Here is a 25,191-nt window from a genome sequence, read left to right on the forward strand (position 1 = left end):
TTTACTATATAGGAGAATTACCATAACTTTACCTACACTACCATAAAAGGACATGGAATTTGTTTCCCATTGTAATAGTAAGTTTTTACAAGTTTCAATCACTAGGGACTTAAAGTCATTGGATTATAAAATAGATCCCATCACTGTACATATATATAAATGCCTGGGGAGACTACACAATCCAGAATAACTCCCTAAGGTCACTTACACTGGGTTAAGACTAGAGAAGAAAATCTGTAAGATTGGTATCCCTACACATGCGCCTCTGGAGGCTTACTTAATAGAAATAGTGGTTTCAATAGAATATGTCTTGCTTAGGTGAACAATATTGGTCATCTGGACTCTTCAAGATATAGAATATTAGATTTCTGATGTCAGAATACTACATTTAATACATGTATTACACAAATATGGGTATATCACATGTACAGCCAATGGTTGAGAGATTTAGACAGTCAAATGCACCCTTCAGACAAAGAAATAGATATGACCTTGACTTTCAAAAAAGTAGGTCAAAAGCCAGCACTTTCAGTAAAACCTGTAAGCGGATGGTTGAGAGATTTAGACAGTTAAATGCACCCTTCAGACAAAGAAATGGATATGACCTTGACTTTCAAAAAAGTAGGTCAAAAGCCAGCACTTTCAATAAAACCTGTAAGCGGATGGTTGAGAGATTTAGACAGTTAAATGCACCTTTTAAACAATGAATTAGATGTGACCTTGACTTTTAAACACTAAGCCAGCACTTTCAGTTAAATCTGTAGGATATTTGAGTTTAATAGGTCTGTTGGAACCCACATAGTTTACAGCGACATTGACCCCAAAAAAATGCCAGGCAAGCACTTTCAATAGGACTGTGCTATATAAAATTGGAGTCTCATCAGCTCAGGGGAAGTAAAGTTATTATACAGAACTTGGTGTCAAAGATACAACAGACAGCTGATACTGACAAACCATTCCCTTTATGTTTCTATCTATATGGAACTCAAAAAATAGTTAATTTCTATATATCTCACATTGTAGATGACCCTGGTTTACAGTACACAGGCATTGTCATATATTACACACCACAGTATCTATGAGACTCAACTATAAACATACTTATTTTTGGGAAAGTGTTTGAAAACAACATCAATACTTAAAAAATAAACATGAAATTGATTTTCACATTTGCAATAATTGCTACAGAAAATACAAAAAGCTGAAATAAAATGCACAACAATATTTCAGCAAAATACTTCAAGGGCAAAAAGGGCAAATATTTATATCTGTTTACAGCAATTAGATATCCAATACATCAGATGATGAAGACATATATATTTCACTTCATGTTATTTCTAACAGGAAAAACATAGGGGTTCATTTAGATATACTACCACCACCTCTTTGTCTTCTGATCTACATGTTTTGAGGGATTAATTTATTTAAGGGTTCAAGAGATATCTTGTGTACAATCTTACTTCAAAAGTGGTCATCAGTGACATTTGACCTTCAGCCTTGACCAATGATAAAAAAAAAACCTGTAGAATTTGGCAGGGTGGTGCTATAGTGTGAATTGTTATGGGGTTCATGAAGTCAACTGAACACAAATTCTTCATTTCAAAAGTGATTAGGCATGACCTTTAACCTTAACAATTGACCAGTTTCTACTGAGGTAGAGACTTCTGTGGAGTGATGCTATTGTTTGCATATGAACTTTATCTGTCCCTTGGATCAGAAGGTATAACAAAATTATGGGCACATGCATACATACATACACACCACTGTCACTACACCCCCAATACACACACATACACACACACACATACATACACATACATACATACACACCACTGCCACTACACCCCTAATACACACACACACACACACACACACATACATACACACACATACATACACACTACTGCCACTACACCCCTAATACACACACATACATATACACCACTGCCACTACACCCCCAATATACACACATACATACACACATACATACATACACAGCACTGCCACTACACCCCCAATACACACACATACACACACACATACATACACACACATACATACACACTACTGCCACTACACCCCCAATACACACACATACATACACACCACTGCCACTACACCCCCAATATACACACATACATACACACTACTGCCAATACACCCCCAATACACACACATACATACACACCACTGCCACTACACCCCCAATACACATACATATGTACACACCACTGCCACTACACCTCCAATATACACACATACATAAACACATACATACATACACAGCACTGCCACTACACCCCCAATACACACACATACACTCACACATACATACACACTACTGCCACTACACCCCAATACACACACATACATACGTACACACCACTGCCACTACACCCCCAATACACATACATACGTACACACCACTGCCACTACACCCCCAATACACATACATACGTACACACCACTGCCACTACACCCCCAATATACACACATACATACACACATACATACATACACTGCACTGCCACTACACCCCCAATACACACACATACACACACATACATACACACTACTGCCACTACACCCCCAATACACACACTTACACACACAAATACATACACACACATACATACACACTACTGCTACTACACCCCCAATACAAACATACACACATACATACATACACACCACTGCCACTACACCCCCAATATACACACATACATACGTACACACCACTGCCACTACACCCCCAATATACACACATACATACATACACAGCACTGCCACTACACCCCCAATACCCACACATACATACACACTACTGCCACTACACCCCCAATACACACACATACATACACACCACTGCCACTACACACACAAACATACACACCACTGCCACTACACCCCCAATACACACACATACACACACAAATACATACATACATGCCACTGCCACATACAACCCCAATGCTCACACATACATACACACCACTGCCACTACACCCCCAATACACACATACATACACACCACTGCCACTAAACCCCCAATATACACACATACACACACACACACACACACACACACACCAATGCCACATACACCCCCAATGCACACACATACACATACACACACATACACATACATACACACCACTGCCACATACACCCCCAATACACACATACACACATACATACACACACACCACTGCCACATACACCCCCAATACACACACATACATACACACCACTGCCACTACACCCCCAATACACACACATACATACACACATACATACACACACACCACTGCCACATACACCCCAACACACACACATACACACCCACCCCCAACAAATATATACATCAATGCACAAATTTTCAATACCTCCCCCCACACAAATATACATATACACCCACACACACACATCCCCAACCTGACTCTAACACACATACATTGACACACACATTTTTAATATCCCACATACATGTACACGGTTATACACATACCCCCTCCACACACACACACACACACACAAGCACACAAATATCCCTACCCACCCCAAAACACACAATTACACCCACAAATCAACACACACATGCATCCTCACATACACCCTTACACAAATTCCCCCAACACACACACACACACACAAAACCCGCATCCCCTCACATAATTGTGATGTTTTGGTGAATATGATTAACAATCACAGACAGGAATGGAAGGAAACATGATCACAGACAGGAATGGAAGGAAACATGATCACAGACAGGAATGGAAGGATACATGATCACAGACAGGAATGGAAGGAAACATGATCACAAACAGGAATGGAAGGATACATGATCACAGACAGGAATGGAAGGATACATGATCACAGACAGGAATGGAAGGAAACATGATCACAAGAATGGAGGGAAACATGATCACAGACAGGAATGGAAGGATACATTATCACAGACAGGAATGGAAGGAAGCATGATCACAGACAGGAATGGAAGGAAACATGATCACAAACAGGAACGGAAGGAAACATGATCACACACAGGAACGGAAGGAAACATGATCACAGACAGGAACGGAAGGAAACATGATCACAGACAGGAACGGAAGGAAACATGATCACAGACAGGAATGGAAGGAAACATGATCACAGGCAGGAATGGAAGGAAATATGATCACAAACAGGAATGGAAGGAAACATGATCACAGACAGGAATGGAAGGAAACATGATCACAACAATGGAGGGAAACATGATCACAGACAGGAATGGAAGGAAACATGATCACAACAATGGAAGGAAACATGATCACAGACAGGAATGGAGGGAAACATGATCACAGACAGGAATGGAAGGAAACATGATCACAAGAATGGAGGGAAACATGATCACTGACAGGAATAGAAGGAAACATTATCACAGACAGGAATGGAAGGAAACATGATCACAGGAATGGAAGGAAAGGTGATCACAGACAGGAATGGAAGGAAACATGATCACAAACAGGAACGGAAGGAAACATGATCACAGACAGGAATGGAAGGATACATGATCACAGACAGGAATGGAAGGAAACATGATCACAGACAGGAATGGAAGGAAACATGATCACAGGCAGGAATGGAAGGAAACATGATCACAAACAGGAATGGAAGGAAACATGATCACAGACAGGAATGGAAGGAAACATGATCACAGCAATGGAGGGAAACATGATCACAGACAGGAATGGAAGGAAACATGATCACAACAATGGAAAGAAACATGATCACAGACAGGAATGGAGGGAAACATGATCACAGACAGGAATGGAAGGAAACATGATCACAACAATGGAGGGAAACATGATCACAGACAGGAACGGAAGGAAACATGATCACAAGAATGGAGGGAAACATGATCACTGACAGGAATGGAAGGAAACATGATCACAGACAGGAATGAAAGGAAACATGATCACAGACAGGAATGGAAGGAAACATGATCACAACAATGGAGGGAAACATGATCACAGACAGGAATGGAAGGAAACATTATCACAGACAGGAATGGAAGGAAGCATGATCACAGACAGGAATGGAAGGAAACATGATCACAGACAGGAATGGAGGGAAACATGATCACAAGAATGGAGGGAAACATGATCACAGACAGGAATGGAAGGAAACATGATCACAGACAGGAATGGAGGGAAGCATGATCACAAGAATGGAGGGAAACATGATCATTGACAGGAATGGAAGGAAACATGATCACAGACAGGAATGGAAGGAAACATGATCACAGACAGGAATGGAAGGATACATGATCACAGACAGGAATGGAAGGAAACATGATCACAGACAGGAATGGAAGGAAACATGATCACGGACAGGAATGGAAGGAAACATGGTCACAACTATGATTGATCACAAGGAGCTAAGTGTTATGTAGTACAGTTGTTTTAATTGCTTTCGCTATGTATAAAGTGTTAGTAATGTGAGTTATGCCCAGGTGTGCAGTGATGATAGATGATCTGGTCACACTTTTCTCACCTTTATATAATGATCGTCACCCAGCCACACACAGGTGTGCTACACAAAGGTGTTTAACTAGATTTTTTGCTATGAAGTTTTGATTCAGAAGTCAGAAGACACTGATGAGGAAGTTTGCATGATTTATCAATAGTGACCTCTGCCAGGCATAGTTCATTCAAATCTAAAAAGCACCAAGAAAGAAAATAGGGTAGTATGGCTGACAAATTTGTAAGATTATGTTATTTATTGTGTGTACAAGTAGGGACGTTATCCTCAGGTTGAACAGACCTAACCAATAGAGGCCTTATCAAAATGCACAATCTGCTGATATATGATGTGGGTGCTCCATATACTTAAGATTTCTAGACGGGTAACTCATAAAATATCAAGTACTTTAGCCCTTAACTATTAGAAATTGCCACCGTTACATAGTCGTAAAGTTACATTGACTGTTAGTCAGGTATAATTTCACCACATTATGTGTGACTATCAGGTATAACTTCACCACATTATGTGTGACTATTGGGTATAACTTCACCACCTTATGTGTGACTATCGGGTATAACTTCACCACCTTATGTGTGACTATTGGGTATAACTTCACCACCTTATGTGTGACTATCGGGTATAACTTCACCACATTATGTGTGACTATCGGGTATAACTTCACCACCTTATGTGTGACTATCAGGTATAACTTCACCACATTATGTGTGGCTATCAGGTATAACTTCACCACATTATGTGTGACTATAACTGTTAGTCAGGTATAACTTCACCACATTGTGTGTGACTATAACTGTCAGTCAGGTATAACTTCACCACATTATGTGTGACTATCAGGTATAACTTCACCACATTATGTGTGACTATAACTGTTAGTCAGGTATAACTTCACCACATTATGTGTGACTGTAACTGTTAGTCAGGTATAACTTCACCACATTATGTGTGACTATCAGGTATAACTTCACCACATTATGTGTGACTGTAACTGTTAGTCAGGTATAACTTCACCACATTATGTGTGACTATCAGGTATAACTTCACCACATTATGTGTGACTGTAACTGTCAGTCAGGTATAACTTCACCACATTATGTGTGACTGTAACTGTCAGTCAGGTATAACTTCACCACATTATGTGTGACTGTAACTGTCAGTCAGGTATAACTTCACCACATTATGTGTGACTGTAACTGTTAGTCAGGTATAACTTCACCACATTATGTGTGACTGTAACTGTCAGTCAGGTATAACTTCACCACATTATGTGTGACTGTAACTGTCAGTCAGGTATAACTTCACCACATTATGTGTGACTGTAACTGTTAGTCAGGTATAACTTCACCACATTATGTGTGACTATAACTGTTAGTCAGGTATAACTTCACCACATTATGTGTGACTATCAGGTATAACTTCACCACATTATGTGTGACTATCAGGTATAACTTCACCACATTATGTGTGACTGTAACTGTTAGTCAGGTATAACTCCACCACATTATGTGTGACTATCAGGTATAACTTCACCACATTATGTGTGACTATCAGGTATAACTTCACCACATTATGTGTGACTGTAACTGTTAGTCAGGTATAACTTCACCACATTATGTGTGACTATCAGGTATAACTTCACCACATTATGTGTGACTGTAACTGTCAGTCAGGTATAACTTCACCACATTATGTGTGACTGTAACTGTCAGTCAGGTATAACTTCACCACATTATGTGTGACTGTAACTGTCAGTCAGGTATAACTTCACCACATTATGTGTGACTGTAACTGTTAGTCAGGTATAACTTCACCACATTATGTGTGACTGTAACTGTCAGTCAGGTATAACTTCACCACATTATGTGTGACTGTAACTGTCAGTCAGGTATAACTTCACCACATTATGTGTGACTGTAACTGTCAGTCAGGTATAACTTCACCACATTATGTGTGACTGTAACTGTCAGTCAGGTATAACTTCACCACATTATGTGTGACTGTAACTGTCAGTCAGGTATAACTTCACCACATTATGTGTGACTGTAACTGTCAGTCAGGTATAACTTCACCACATTATGTGTGACTATCAGGTATAACTTCACCACATTATGTGTGACTATCAGGTATAACTTCACCACATTATGTGTGACTATCAGGTATAACTTCACCACATTATGTGTGACTGTAACTGTTAGTCAGGTATAACTCCACCACATTATGTGTGACTATCAGGTATAACTTCACCACATTATGTGTGACTATCAGGTATAACTTCACCACATTATGTGTGACTATCAGGTATAACTTCACCACATTATGTGTGACTGTAACTGTTAGTCAGGTATAACTTCACCACATTATGTGTGACTATCAGGTATAACTTCACCTCATTATGTGTGACTATCAGGTATAACTTCACCACATTATGTGTGACTGTAACTGTTAGTCAGGTATAACTTCACCACATTATGTGTGACTATCAGGTATAACTTCACCACATTATGTGTGACTATCAGGTATAACTTCACCACATTATGTGTGACTATCAGGTATAACTTCACCACATTATGTGTGACTATCGGGTATAACTTCACCACATTATGTGTGACTATCGGGTATAACTTCACCACCTTATGTGTGACTATCGGGTATAACTTCACCACATTATGTGTGACTATCAGGTATAACTTCACCTCATTATGTGTGACTATAACTGTTAGTCAGGTATAACTTCACCACATTATGTGTGACTATCAGGTATAACTTCACCACATTATGTGTGACTATCGGGTATAACTTCACCACATTATGTGTGACTATCGGGTATAACTTCACCACATTATGTGTGACTATCAGGTATAACTTCACCACATTATGTGTGACTATCAGGTATAACTTCACCACATTATGTGTGACTATCAGGTATAACTTCACCTCATTATGTGTGACTATAACTGTTAGTCAGGTATAACTTCACCACATTATGTGTGACTATCGGGTATAACTTCACCACATTATGTGTGACTATAACTGTTAGTCACGTATAACTTCACCACATTATGTGTGACTATCAGGTATAACTTCACCACATTATGTGTAATTATTACTGCTGGCTATGTAAGATACCTTTATGTTTGTTTGAGAATGAAGTAATTTGAGATCGTGTTATTTTTATCTTATAATCTTTGATGTACTTAATACTTTGTTCTTGCATGTTACATTTACTTTCATTTTGGTTCTTTATATGATTAAAGTTGTTTGTAAATTAAGATTTTTAATACTCAATAGAGTCAGAAATAAGTTAAAGTTTGGTTCCTAATAACATTTAATTACTTTTGAAACCGGCCAGTAAAGATTACGGTATTGTGTATTAGAATGTCAAAAGCTAAGATTAATTTTAATCCCTGAGACATATTGAAGTGAGAGATACAATTTTACATGACTCTATAGTACATGAATCACATGCACAACAAAGTTAGACTTTGTGTATTTTATCAGAGGAAAGTTTTACTGTCACATTGTTATTCTCTTTTCCTTACTTGTTCATTTGTTTGATACATTTGATTTTTTTTAAATTCAGTTTGAGGTAAATTCATATTTTTTATTAAACCTTAGCTGACCTCAATCTTTTCCTATCACCTGCTGTAGGCTGTTACTTTCCTGATGAACAGAATCTGTTAATTGTTTTATGATTCACTGCTATAAACCTCCCTATGGTCACTATAGTGATATAACACTATTGTTGTAGAAGCTATAATTGTGTTTTCGTTTTGTTGAAAAACTATTGAATTTTGGTTCCTTGCTGAAAAATCAATTTTCCAGACTTTAAGTGAAATATATTGCAGTATGTGAGAAAAGATGTGAACGCTAATGACATTGCTGAATTTGAAACAAAATTATGTTGCTATGTTTGTTAATATGTTACTTATAATATAAATTATGCACAAACAGACACAGTATTTACACTGGAATTCGCCCAGGATCCAATCTACTAATTATTAGGTTAAGTCAGGAGGTCAGCTTATTGCAGGACTATGAACTAGCATTGGTGTTTGTAATTTCCCTCCAGAATAATAGCTATGGATGGGCTTATTACCAGGCATGGGCTTATTACTGAATAAATATGATGTTTTATGCAAATTAATTATTTTCAAATAAGAAAAATGTGATGTTAAAATCAATGTTTAATCTGTGGAAGTTTGGATGTAAATCTCTGATCCTTTTATATATTTATCCAAGTACTCTGTGAAGGGAAACTTGCTTCCACTCAAATATTTACCCTTTACTGGTAAACTGTGTCATTGATGTAGTGCTGTGATAATCACTATCATATTAAATTCCTCAGTTTTACAGAATGTTACTCCTGTAATTCCCTGTAATAATACAGTTTTATTCTAATATCTAACTACTTAGGTTTTATTTGAGTAACACTGCTCTAGATAACGGATAGACTTAGATTGCTGGAAGTGTGTGGTATGGTATATCATAGAGTTATAGAACTTGGCTGAACATTAGCTTTGTTTACTATACAGAGGGGTTAAGTTAATCATCACAGCTTAGTTTCGATACCTAGTACTACATAATGTATCTGGTTACTGATATTCTGTCCTTTAAATTAACAAACAATAGGTCTAAAATACAAATACTGCTCCTAATTCTATATTTCAGCACCTAATGACACTCCTTGAAAAATCATCTATAACTTCCATCAATTCTTTGTTGTTATAATAAATTTGTAAATGAATCCATGCTTTAAAGTGATAACAAAATTCTGCCTTAACACCTAATTAATAATTGTATGATAACAAAGTTGTGGTTAATGTTTTTTTAATTAATTTTGTAACTTTTTACTAATCCTTAACGTTTCTCTGAAGTAGCTCCATACAGTGATACTTTACGGACATGTTTCTTGTAATGATAATAATCAGGATCTAACTGCACCAATTCAACTCAACACAAAAGTAAGATATTGGTGACTTAACATCTTAGAGACGGTGACTTACACATTTGATTTCTGTTCGTATTTGGAAGTAATGTTCAAATATGTTCAAATATCTAAATAACTTCTTTTCAATGACCAAAAGGCCCAGGGTGCTGATATTAGGCTTGTAGCATGCTAGGATGAAGTGCTACCAATTTGGTTAATACACCTTTGACCTTAACTTACTTTCAAGGTTTCATGGGTGAAATATGTTTAAAAATTTGTTTATATCAATGACCTGTACTTACTTTCAAGGTCACAGGAGTCAAATATGTTGAAATGTTTAAACAACTTCACAATAACCAAAAGGCCCAGGGTGCTGATATCGGGCCTACAGCTTCTTGGATGAATGTTTACCAAGTTTGTTCATATTATTTTCCTTGACTTACTTTCAAGGTCAAAGGTGTCAAATTTGTTAAAATCTTTAAACAACTTCTTCTCAGTTACCAAAAGGTCCAGTGTACAGATATTTGGCTTTTAGCATGTTGGGATGAAGGTCAACCAAGTTTATTAAAATGAGTTACCTTGACCCACTTTCAAGGTCACAGGGATAAAACATGTTGAAATGTTTAAACAACTTCTTCTCAGTTACCAAAAGGTGCTGATATTGGGCCTGTAGCATGCTTTTTCAACAAGCAATATGCCCAGAGTAATGACATTTGTGTAGTGCATGCATAAAGAACATGATTTCAAATTTGCATATATAAGTCTTTAAAGTCAGATGACTCTTAATGCCAGTGGGCCTCTTGTTTTGCTTTCATAATACAAATCTTCATTCTGTCAGATTTACTGAAAGTAGTTCAGCTTAAAAAGTATATTGAGTCATATTTCAAAAAAAAAAAAAAAGTCCATTGAAAAAAGCAACAGAATATATAATTAAGGCATTTCTAAGCTGCTAAGAGGCGGAGCAGCATTGGAGGATGGAATTATACAGATTACTGTGTTCATTATCCATGACCAAATGTAAGGTGTATGAGTATCATTTACAAAGTATGTATGACAGGTAATGAAAAGGTGATTAGAAAGGATGTGCTTTATTGTCAGTGTATCTGTATCCATGAGAAAGTGTAAGATTATCAGCCATGACGCTGTTATCTTGGTGTTATCAATCTAATATCTGATCAGGGAATGATACTGCAGGGAATTGTTGATTAACGAGCAGAAATAGCTTAAGCAAACAGAAAACTATATTTTATTTATTTTAAAAGCAAAATCGCATAACATGACTACATTTAGAGAATTACAGAAGAGAAATTTATTTCAATAATCTTGTTTTGTAGCAGAATAAAAAAAAAAAGGAATCACTTGGTTGGAACTAATTTAAATATAAGCATTTGAGCGACCCAGACTTTTGTTCCACTAATAGAATTACCATGAGAATCTAATGTAATCAATTGACTTTGAAGTGGTGTTGTGATAGTAGGGGGATTGGTTGATGCTTCTCAAGATTTGCTCATCTAATGTATATACTGTTAGCAAGTAAATGTACACGGCAAAGAATTACAATATCCACAAATACATCTCAAGGGTTTAAGCAGTGCCACTACATACCTTGAAACCCAAGCCAATCATTAGCAGAAAGCTGACTCTTCAGTAGAGGCGTGATCAATTGTGGATCCAATTGAAAGAACATCACTTGATACCAAATCTTTTTGTATGTTTGTCTGGCGCAAAGCCAAATTTGGGGTTCTGAATAGGATTAAAGATGGTAGCCCTAGAACTCGACACCCGGCTATTTGTTTGTAAAAGCATGTTAAACAAACCTTCTTTTTAATGCTTTAATAATCTATCATCATTGTCCTTTTAAATCAAGTATTTATTCTCATTTTCACATTGGTCGGTAACATGTCGTGAAGGCCTCCTGTCTTGGGCCTCCCTGACTCTGCACACCTGAGGGCGAGACCCTGTTCTCAATATTTACTTTTGTTCGGCAACATTTTATCGTTGTAGAAGTTTGTCAAACAATGGTGTGATACTTGTCATTACACGCTGTCAGATAAGTCTACCTACTAACAAATCTACTCAGCGCCACTTACCTCCCGCACTATTTACTACATGCATATATACCTTGTAATATCCAGCACCCACAATTTGTGGTTCCTGCCTGGGTACACATGCATTTAAAGGGTATTACGGTGCCTTGTTTTGTGGTGATGAAAAGTGCCTGGCTATAAGTACACAGTATGATTGTACAATTGTTGTTTAATTACCCGATAATCCTAATGCAATATACTGTTTATTTATTCTACTGAAGATATCCTATTTACTATCGAACCATAGTGATTTTAGCACCAAAGAGAGATTAAGCCAAGATAGACACACTGAAATGAGTTTGTCACTCAGTTTACTACAGAAAGTGACACTAGTCTAACTGTTTAGCAGTCAAAGGCTGTTTCATTGTTGATGATAGGGATTGGGTGTGTATACAAATACACTGACAATGTACACACTGAACCTCAGTTCACACTGACAATAAACACACTGATCATCAGATCACACTGACAATAAACACACTGATCATCAGTTCACACTGACAATAAACACACTGATCATCAGTTCACAAATTCATTGACAATAAACACAAATGAACACACATAAAGTGTACCTCCATCCATGCAAAAAAGAGTGATTGATATAAGCTTAAAACTTATTTTTCAATTGATGTATAAGGAATAAAGTTTAAATATGGTGTACCAAGATTCATCATAATACCAATAAATATTAATTGTCAGCAATAAACAAACAGGTCTCAAATGCAATCAATATACTTATCAGTCAACAGAAGTAATGTTACAAAAATTCTCTGTACACAAACAGGAATCTGTGTACCAATACAGACTTTCTTAATTCTCTTTATATAAACAGGAATCTGTGTACCAATACAGACTTTCTTAATTCTCTTTATATAAACAGGAATCAGTTTACCAAAACAGACTTTCTTAATTCTCTTTATATAAATAGGAATCCTGTAACAATACAGACTTTCTTAATTCTCTTTATATAAACAGGAATCCTGTACCAATACAGACTTTCTTAATTCTCTTTATATAAACAGGAATCTGTGTACCAATACAGACTTTCTTAATTCTCTTTATATAAACAGGAATCTGTGTACCAATACAGACTTTCTTAATTCTCTTTATATAAACAGGAATCCTGTACCAATACAGACTTTCTTAATTCTCTTTATATAAACAGGAATCCTGTACCAATACAGACTTTCTTAATTCTCTTTATATAAACAGGAATCTGTGTACCAATACAGACTTTCTTAATTCTCTTTATATAAACAGGAATCCAATGTACCTTTATATAAACAGGAGATACAGACTTAATTCTCTTTATATAAACAGGAATCTGTGTACCAATACAGACTTTCTTAATTCTCTTTATATAAACAGGAATCTGTGTACCAATACAGACTTTCTTAATTCTCTTTATATAAACAGGAATCCTGTACCAATACAGACTTTCTTAATTCTCTTTATATAAACAGGAATCCTGTACCAATACAGACTTTCTTAATTCTCTTTATATAAACAGGAATCTGTGTACCAATACAGACTTTCTTAATTCTCTTTATATAAACAGGAATCCTGTACCAATACAGACTTTCTTAATTCTCTTTATATAAACAGGAATCCTGTACCAATACAGACTTTCTTAATTCTCTTTATATAAACAGGAATCCTGTACCAATACAGACTTTCTTAATTCTCTTTATATAAACAGGAATCTGTGTACCAATACAGACTTTCTTAATTCTCTTTATATAAACAGGAATCCTGTACCAATACAGACTTTCTTAATTCTCTTTATATAAACAGGAATCCTGTACCAATACAGACTTTCTTAATTCTCTTTATATAAACAGGAATCTGTGTACCAATACAGACTTTCTTAATTCTCTTTATATAAACAGGAATCCTGTACCAATACAGACTTTCTTAATTCTCTTTATATAAACAGGAATCTGTGTACCAATACAGACTTTCTTAATTCTCTTTATATAAACAGGAATCCTGTACCAATACAGACTTTCTTAATTCTCTTTATATAAACAGGAATCCTGTAACAATACAGACTTTCTTAATTCTCTTAATATAAACAGGAATCCTGTACCAATACAGACTTTCTTAATTCTCTTTATATAAACAGGAATCCTGTACCAATACAGACTTTCTTAATTCTCTTTATATAAACAGGAATCCTGTACCAATACAGACTTTCTTAATTCTCTTTATATAAACAGGAATCTGTGTACCAATACAGACTTTCTTAATTCTCTTTATATAAACAGGAATCCTGTACCAATACAGACTTTCTTAATTCTCTTTATATAAACAGGAATCTGTGTACCAATACAGACTTTCTTAATTCTCTTTATATAAACAGGAATCTGTGTACCAATACAGACTTTCTTAATTCTCTTTATATAAACAGGAATCCTGTACCAATACAGACTTTCTTAATTCTCTTTATATAAACAGGAATCTGTGTACCAATACAGACTTTCTTAATTCTCTTTATATAAACAGGAATCCTGTACCAATACAGACTTTCTTAATTCTCTTTATATAAACAGGAATCCTGTACCAATACAGACTTTCTTAATTCTCTTTATATAAACAGGAATCTGTGTACCAATACAGACTTTCTTAATTCTCTTTATATAAACAGGAATCCTGTAACAATACAGACTTTCTTAATTCTCTTTATATAAACAGGAATCTGTGTACCAATACAGACTTTCTTAATTCTCTTTATATAAACAGGAATCCTGTACCAATACAGACTTTCTTAATTCTCTTTATATAAACAGGAATCCTGTACCAATACAGACTTTCTTAATTCTCTTAATATAAACAGGAATCCTGTACCAATACAGACTTTCTTAATTCTCTTTATATAAACAGAAATCCTGTACCAATACAGACTTTCTTAATTCTCTTTATATAAACAGGAATCCTGTACCAATACAGACTTTCTTAATTCTCTTTATATAAACAGGAATCCTGTAACAATACAGACTTTCTTAATTCTCTTAATATAAACAGGAATCCTGTACCAATACAGACTTTCTTAATTCTCTTTATATAAACAGAAATCCTGTACCAATACAGACTGTCTTAATTCTCTTTATATAAACAGGAATCCTGTCCCAATACAGACTTTCTTAATTCTCTTTATATAAACAGGAATCTGTGTACCAATACAGACTTTCTTAATTCTCTTTATATAAACAGGAATCCTGTACCAATACAGACTTTCTTAATTCTCTTTATATAAACAGGAATCCTGTAACAATACAGACTTTCTTAATTCTCTTTATATAAACAGAAATCTGTGTACCAATACAGACTTTCTTAATTCTCTTTATATAAACAGGAATCCTGTACCAATACAGACTTTCTTAATTCTCTTTATATAAACAGAAATCTGTGTACCAATACAGACTTTCTTAATTCTCTTTATATAAACAGGAATCCTGTACCAATACAGACTTTCTTAATTCTCTTTATATAAACAGGAATCTGTGTACCAATACAGACTTTCTTAATTCTCTTTATATAAACAGGAATCTGTGTAACCAATACAGACTTTCTTAATTCTCTTTATATAAACAGAAATCTGTGTACCAATACAGACTTTCTTAATTCTCTTTATATAAACAGGAATCTGTGTAACCAATACAGACTTTCTTAATTCTCTTTATATAAACAGGAATCTGTGTAACCAATACAGACTTTCTTAATTCTCTTTATATAAACAGGAATCTGTGTAACCAATACAGACTTTCTTAATTCTCTTTATATAAACAGGAATCCTGTACCAATACAGACTTTCTTAATTCTCTTTATATAAACAGGAATCTGTGTACCAATACAGACTTTCTTAATTCTCTTTATATAAACAGGAATCTGTGTAACCAATACAGACTTTCTTAATTCTCTTTATATAAACAGGAATCCTGTAACAATACAGACTTTCTTAATTCTCTTTATATAAACAGGAATCCTGTACCAATACAGACTTTCTTAATTCTCTTTATATAAACAGGAATCCTGTAACAATACAGACTTTCTTAATTCTCTTTATATAAACAGGAATCCTGTACCAATACAGACTTTCTTAATTCTCTTTATATAAACAGGAATCTGTGTACCAATACAGACTTTCTTAATTCTCTTTATATAAACAGGAATCCTGTACCAATACTGGTGGCACCAGAATACTATACCCAGGGAAACATTCACTCAGGGTTATTTTCAACCTCTCATGAAAATATTTGCCTTTACCCAATGTTCAGTCCTTCCTTACAGCATAACAAGATATGCTTCAGCTTTAACTTAAAAGTTAAGCCATTGCCTTATTTTTGCCTTATCTATAGAGAGTTGACATTGATGAAATTAATGGTATGGTCATGTATTTAGTGATTAAGTTGTCAATGTACCTGGGACTGCATTTTTTCTATAAAGTGGTATACAATTCCTAAATACAATTATATGATATACAATAGATAAAAGAAATAAACAGATCTTCAATGCATTAATTATCAATATACCAAGGTACAGATTAGCACCCAGCACATGTTGGTACAACAATTTACAAGTTTATAGACTGCTCCAGTGGTTTATAGTACAAAAATGGAGGTAAAACAGTTCTGTTCAATGATGTGACAAAACTGACATTCCAGTAATAGAATCACTAGAAAATAGTAATTAACGAAAATATTCATGAATATTGATCTTATTCTAAATATTCCAATTGCTCCTAATTGAATCAATTAAAGACACTCTAATTTTTTTTTTTTTTTTTTTTGAGAGGGTGGTGGGGGTTGTTTCTGTTGCTAACTTAACAAAGAAATTCAAATTTAAATGACATGAAAAACCTTATTTTCATTTTTAGATGAAATAGAATTGTCCCATCCTTATTGGGTCAAATTGTCATTTGAATTGATTTTGGAATCACTTGTCCAGAAAGCATTGCATTGAAGCTATCAAACAATGGTTGAAATGTTACACAGACATGCCTTGTGGCTGTAGCCTGAAATTTGTCTGCTTCAATCAGCACCGATTATTGAATCTGTATGGCAGGGGACAATACTCTTACTTAAAGTTACATTTGTTGAGAATGTGATAAAAATGCCATAGAAAAGTGCTAAAATATTTATGAAAGCAAGATGTAGGTTTGCGTTATTGATTTGAGAGATGACTTATGGTAGATATGTGTGTCTGAGGGAGCTGTTCCTTTGTAATTGACATAAAGCATTGGCATTTTACAGTCTGTAGGTACAGAGAACATGCTGGAGCCATCATCACACTTTACACAACACCATGCTGCCATGTTATGGTGTACTACGCTTGCAAGCAACACAGGGCTCAAATACAGGAAATTCACAGGGTGTACACACCGGCAGGACCAGCAGACTGTAATGTAAGTAGCCCTTACAGGGCTCACAAACATGTACAGGCATTCCATAGGGGGTACATTCTTGCTGTACAAAAAAGTGTTAAATAGGCAACTCCAAGGTTACATACACTGAGAGGACCTACAGTGTAATACACACAGCACCTTAAGGGCTCACATACAGGCAACCCCAAAGGGCTTAATCGCTGCTTGGCCCCACTGGTGGAGTCCACTGGGCTCATACCAACTTACATCCCCTAAAAGAATAACATATATATACAGGATGCCCCTTTTCAGGGCTCATAAACTGACAGAGGTCCAAAACAAGTGTACTACAGGGAGCCCCCATAAGGCTTATTTACAGGCAGTCCTGAAGGACTCATACACTGGCAGGTCCAACAAGGCTCATACATACATGCAGCTCCAAGTCTAACCTTTCTCTGACCTTTACCTGGTATGTTTCTGTAAGACTTTGACCTCTCAACTTGCATTGACCTTCACCTCTCTCTTTTTATTTCTGTTTATTTATTAACATCTAACCTGTTCACTGACCTTCACCATATTTTCTTCATTTCTGAAGGTCTTTGACCTTTCCTTGACCTTCACCCCTATCATATTGTTTAAGCATTGAATCTTGCGGGTTTTTTTTTCAATTTCATGGGGTGATGATTTGAGTTGTTCTTAAGGCAAATTTCATGACTGCAAAGCAGTTTTCACAATCAGTGATATGAGGTTTGGTGAATTAGTGACTTGATGTAAAATTTATAATATTTTAGAATGTTGTAATTTGAATGAAGAGGTCTCTTGACCCATAATTCCTTTGTTAAGGAGACAAGCTGATTTGCACATTTACAACCATAAATAATGCTGTTCAAACAGACTGGGTACACTTTAGTAATGGATTATTCTAAGATTGAATTAAAAGGAAAATGTAATGGATTAAGTATCAATACAGGCCTAGAATTTCTATATTTATTAGTTTTTGTTAGACAGCACTGGCAAGTTTATTGATAATTAGCATGGCTACAAAGAATTTCTAGTGTAGAGTAACTCAAAAACACTTTAACACATAGCAGACCTGGCCTCTCAAACTCGTCACAGACCCTGACTTCTACACTATTGCAACAGTAAATCTAAAGGAAAGTGTACCTCTCTTTATAGAATATATGTGTATATTGGAATTAGTTTTATAAAAGTTATTCTTAACAACAATATGGTATATCATTGTCCCGATCCAGACAATGTAATAAATCTAGTGTAGGGCAGATAGGGCCCCATTCCTCATAGGGCCAGAATAGGAGAGACACAAAAGTCTTTATCAATTGGTGAGTGGTATCCAAGATATTATAGAAGTGATAAGTATCCATTTTAATTTGACTGACAAAGTTCATGAATTGGATTCTGTACTTTGGCCTATAACAGTGGAAAGTGTATATTGCTACCTGTTCTTGTTACACCTGTAATCACCCGCTACAGGTATATAGATATTACCTGTGTGGAGGAAATGTTTCTTCATACCTGGTACATAATACACCCCATGCTGGAGTGATATATATCCTTATCAAGGTGATTTGTCAAGGGTATGTCATCTCGTAATAGGACATAAACTAGCGTCACACTAACATAGTGAATGGCAGCGTTTTATCCTCCACATTACTCTCCACTTTGATGTTTAAAACCTATAAATTACAATTAAATGATAGAATACCTGGCTTACTTCACTGGCATTGGTTAAAAATCTGAAATTTATTGTAGAACAAAAACCTGTATAAATCAACAGTTTTGAAAAGCAAGAAATTTCACAATCACCAGTACAATCATATAAAAACATATTAGGGTCGGACCATTTTACTTCATTATCAGAGATTGATTTCTTAATAAATGTTCAGTTGTAGATATCTGTAGATGTCTGTCACTTTGTGGATGTCTGAGATGTACTGAAGATATCTGATATACTGAAGATGTCTGTGATGTTCTGTAGATGTCTGATGTCCTGTAGGTGTCCAATGTTCAGTAAATGTCTGATGTTCAGTAGATGTCTGTGATGTTCTGAAGAAGTCTGATGTTCTGTAGATGTCTGTGATTTCCTGAAGATGTCTGATGTCCAGTAGATGTCTGTGATTTCCTGAAGATGTCTGATGTCCTGTAGATGTCTGTGATTTCCTGTAGATATTTGATGTCCTGTAGATGTCTATGATGTCATGTAGATGTATGTGATGTCATGTAGATGTCTGTAATGTCCTGAAGATGTCTTTGTTGTTCTGCAGATGTCTATGATGTTCTGTAGATGTCTGTGATGTCCTTAAGATGTCTGTGATGTCCTGTAGATGTCTGTGATGTCCTGTAGATGTCTGATGTCCTTTAGAAGTCTGTGATGTCCTGTAGTTGTCTGTGATGTCCTGTAGTTGTCTGTGATGTACTATAAATACCATTGTCAGTTGTTATAGTGCCTGTTTAAAAAGTGTTATAAGGTTACATTCATTATTGAAATGTGAGGTTCATGTTTAACAGTTAATATCATTTGCGAAAGAAAGTACAACTGCACTGAATGAGGACAAAAGGCTAGTGTGAAAAGGTATTTAAACAGTTTTCAGTAAACATTAATAGTGACTAGATTTTAATTCAGGTAAAATCAAACATTTTCTATTAAAATGGTTTACATAAAGCATTTAAATAAAATCTTATTGGCAAAAATCGTATATGATCTGATGAACACACATTTGAAAACAGTAATTTTTAAAATGCTTCTCCAAGTGAATTCGTTCAAACAAATTAACACAAGGACATAATTGACGTCAGTGAATGCCTTATAGAAGTGAGTCAACAGTGCATCAGTGGAGCTATTGACAAGAAAACCCTGCCTAACAACTTCTCTTGTCAGATTCAACTCGAAAATAAATGTTCAAGATTTTAATTGAAACACTAAAAATGTAATCTTGAATTTCAAATTTAATTTGAATTGGAAAGATAAATATCATATGTACACTGATGTTTCTGTTAAAAGCAAAATCAATTTCAGATATTAAAGTCATCTGAGAATTAGGTATTTAAAAGGAGAGAGTGGAGAATTTTTATATGCTGCCAGAAAGACTGATGATTTTAATAACAATTAACAGCTGACAAACAATACTCTACCTGATCTCACTCAAATACATTCAAGTCAGAAGCTCAAAGGATTTGGTGGAATTAAAGAGATCAATAATGTAAATTGTTTTCAATATTACTTTCAAGCATGCTCCTGTTACTGCAGTTTTTATTTTTTTTTTAACATGAGGCATTAGATAATCATTCATGTTCAAATATAGTATTCAATTTCTCGTTCCTGTTTCAGAGATGGTTTTAGAAATTAGGAAAAAGAGCCATGGAAACTGATAAAAGAATACACTTGTGAACTCATCTATATCATTGGAGCCATTGGAGGTGGTTTGTACAGTAAGTCATTTACTTGTTATAATTGTAACAATTTGTACATGTAAAGACATCAAATTCTCTTAAATCCTTTCTACAGATCACTTAAACCCTGTCTACAGATCACCTCAGTTCACTTAAACCCTGTCTACAGAACACTTAAACCCTGTCTACAGATCACCTCAGTTCACTTAAACCCTGTCTACAGATCACTTAAACCCTGTCTACAGATCACCTCAGTTCACTTAAACCCTGTCTACAGATCACCTCAGTTCACTTAAACCCTGTCTACAGATCACCTCAGTTCACTTAAACCCTGTCTACAGATCACCTCAGTTCACTTAAACCCTTTCTACAGATCACTTAAACCCTGTCTACAGATCACCTCAGTTCACTTAAACCCTGTCTACAGATCACCTCAGTTCACTTAAACCCTGTCTACAGATCACCTCAGTTCACTTAAACCCTGTCTACATATCACCTATGGTTACTTAAACCCTGTCTACAGATCACATCTGCAATGATATTAAGAATTAATTAGGTCCTTTAGAATGTTTTGCCCTCATACAAGACACATTATGCCAGTTGCTCTGGTTAGCATATGATGGGCCTCTCTCAAGATGTTCAGTGAGGTACAACCATCAGTTACTGACCAAGAAATCTTGCCTGAATATTCACTGGGTATAAATCGAGCAAACAGGTTTTAGAATTATTCAGATTTTAAATCTTAATTGGTCAATTAATACTATTGCTGGATTTCTCTAATGACATTGATATATCATAGAAGTTTTTGTCAAGGTACCAATTTAACCCATTATAAACTTGGAATGTGTTCTGATGTCACTTATTCATGGTGATTGTTAAAAGGATATTTATGATGTTGATATTAAAAGGTCATTTATGATGTTGATATTAAAAGGATATTTATGATGTTGATATTAAAAGGACATTTATGATGATGATATTAAAAGGATATTCATGTTGTTGATATGTTGTATGTTACTGTAGATTTCATACTTCTGTTAAACTGTAACCAAATCTGGCACCAACTGAATAGCTTGAAATGCCTTTGTCTTTTGCCTATGTTGGACCTTTCAGAAAACATTCTATACTATAGAACATGTCTATATAGTGACCTGGAGTTGGCCTTAGTATTAGAATTGATCTGAGATAATGGTCAACATGACGTATGTACTGTCAAGAGCTGTTTAAGTCAGGATCTTAGTTTGCACAATCAGCCATACTTTATATAGTGTAAACATAATCTACAATATCAAAAAATGATTTTGATTCTGACAGTCAGTGACACATTGTAACATCATTAACTCATGAGGTAGTACTACCGTCAAAATTACCAACACTTAGGATATAAGGGAACTCCCAATGATTGTTTTTCTCTTTCTTTTTATATTTGAGTGAGTTGGAAAATAAATCCGAAGTATATAGATCTAACTTCAGTGATAAATACATAGTATTGAAATGATTAAACATATATATATTTTTCTGGAACTCTTATTGAAATCTTATGAAAATTGTTTTAACATGCATGATCCAAACTTGGGTTTTTTTTCGTAATTATTTAGCTTAGGAAATATATCATTAATTAATTCTGAAGAATTCATTCATTCAGTAACATTGTCAAATGTATAGAATATATGTCACTAACTATAGAGTGTCTTGTTTTTGGACAGGAAACTGCACTATGTATCTTGCTATCAAAGCTCCTCAGTCGAAATGTAATTTCTGTTTTTCACATGATTCATATAATTGGATGCTTTAAACAGCAATGTAAAGACAGCAGATATCTTAACTTTGTGTTGAGGTGAGAAGGGAAGTAACCCCTACAGTAGATATGAGTGGCTCCAGCTTGTGGTCTAAATATAATCGTGTTGGACTACTTGTACATAACTCAAGAAATGGATTAATTCCAATTTTATCTTTGCCACCTGCCCTTAAATAAAATGACTGCATGCCCTCAGGTCGTTTCCAGTGTTTTGAAGTAGCAGTGTAGTTGGTGGTGTTTCCTGCTGAAAACCACAACACTTTGATAGGAACCAGCAGTATAGCTATGGGCTATAGATCATCAGAACTTTTAAACACATTCTATTTGTCAGCATCCTCACTCTAACAACACTTGAGATTTGTCTATTTATACCTCTAAGGAGTGGCCCCTATGATAGTATATTCCAGTTCCATTCTATACTCCTCTCTTTATGTACCTCACTGTATTGTCCCTCTTCCCATCCCCCCACCCCACCCTAAATAACAACAATTAAATCTTAATATCTGTTCAACCATCTGTCTTTCAATCTTCAATCCTTTGACCAATTTTAGCCTAATAGTATCTGCTGTTTTCATCCAAATTTTTGTATTTGCTTTTTATATCACCTTACCATAAGGCCATATGCAGTGTGATGTATCATCCTTTCCTCCACTGTTGCTTGCATTTGGCTGGTAGGTAATGAAGCCTGACAAAGGTTGTGAAAAGAAATGACCTTGACCCATATTCAGGGTCGCAAGGTTTAAAAATGTCAAAACCTTTAAATAATTTCTGATGATTAACCAAAACAGCTAGAATTACAATATTTAACTGGCAAGCTCGAAGAATACAGCCTAACAAAAAGCCAAACAAAGTTTGGGAGAAAAATTACCTCAACCATATTCAAGGCCACATGGGTTTTACTTTTTACAAACACTCAATCAACTGAATTTTTCTGATTAATGCAGAATCATGATACTTGGCTGGTAGTTCAAAAGGTAAGGCTTGATAAAGTTTAGTGACCTTGTACCTAAGGTCATGGATCCAGCTCCCACTGAAAGGATCCATTAGTTGTAGATAACTAGTCTTTAGACCTTTCCTATCATCAACCTGACAGTTTTTATACATTGTATAATGATATGGCATTGTTTGTCTGTCCATCTGTTCGTAAATATTTGTCTGGAGATCTCTCCTCACAATTTTGAATCAATCTTTTATACGCTGGGAACAAGTATTTATACGGAAGACTCTAACAAGTCGACCTGACTTTTCTTTTTCCCCTGATGTGAGTAAGTGTGTTTTAACATTATATCATGTTATATTTCATGCTGTCATATGGTTGATAACGTTATAAGGAATAAAAACGAATTAATAAAAGTGACAGTGTATAATCAGTAAAAACAATGTTTTCTGTCTGTGAGTGTTTTGGACTTTTTCCAGTACAATGATATAACTATGTTTCTTGACCTGTACTTCCCATGGTGTAAGAAACTCGAGTTTTCACGAAATGATGGACAAGGGGAGGCTACCCGAAAAAATGAAATTATTTCAACGTACATCTGCTTCTTTACAATTTGCGTGAGAATTTCTTCATATTTAAAGTATTAAATGCTCTCATTTGGAGGCGGTAAACTTTACATCCACCCTTTAATGAAACCTGATAAGTTTTCACTGGACTTCTCCGTTTATACTTTTCTTCTCCGTAACTTTTTACTGTCATATATCAACCTGCGATACCTAAGTAGACGAACTTGACCATCTCTAGAACAGGAACTGAGCTCAAGCATTATTTTAATTTCGGTTCTCATTCCACAAAGCGGCCAACTTCTCCTCTCATTATGCATTGGATGTGGGTACTTTTCTACCTCTGATAAGAAAAGCTCGCAAACAAAGTGGTGGTAATCTAAATTCAAGCAGACGACCCTGCTGCACACAAGTGTCAAAATAATGCTGGCTCCTGTATGGCTTGCATGCTTCAATTTTTTTTTTAAACAAACTGGAGCAAAATATCTTACTTAAAAGCTTTGCATCAAAAGTGGATTTGACATATTTTACAATACAAACCAGAATGTTTGTCCACATCTCCTCCGTAGAAAAAATGTATTCATT

General features: G+C 35.4%; 1 long non-coding RNA gene across 1 annotated transcript in view; it reads left to right on the plus strand.

Annotated features, from left to right (window-relative positions):
• Window positions 1–21,341, plus strand: part of LOC132556445 (uncharacterized) — a 104,949-nt gene extending 83,608 nt beyond the window's left edge. Inside the window, exon 3 of the long non-coding RNA XR_009554469.1 lies at window positions 21,247–21,341. This is a non-coding gene — a long non-coding RNA (uncharacterized LOC132556445). The remainder of the gene's footprint in view (window positions 1–21,246) is intronic.
• The last annotated feature ends 3,850 nt before the right edge of the window (window positions 21,342–25,191 follow it).

This window comes from Ylistrum balloti, unplaced genomic scaffold (genome assembly GCF_031769215.1).
Source record: "Ylistrum balloti isolate Yb309-2 unplaced genomic scaffold, AGI_CSIRO_Ybal_v1 Utg370568, whole genome shotgun sequence".
In the NCBI taxonomy this organism is placed as follows: domain Eukaryota; kingdom Metazoa; phylum Mollusca; class Bivalvia; order Pectinida; family Pectinidae; genus Ylistrum; species Ylistrum balloti.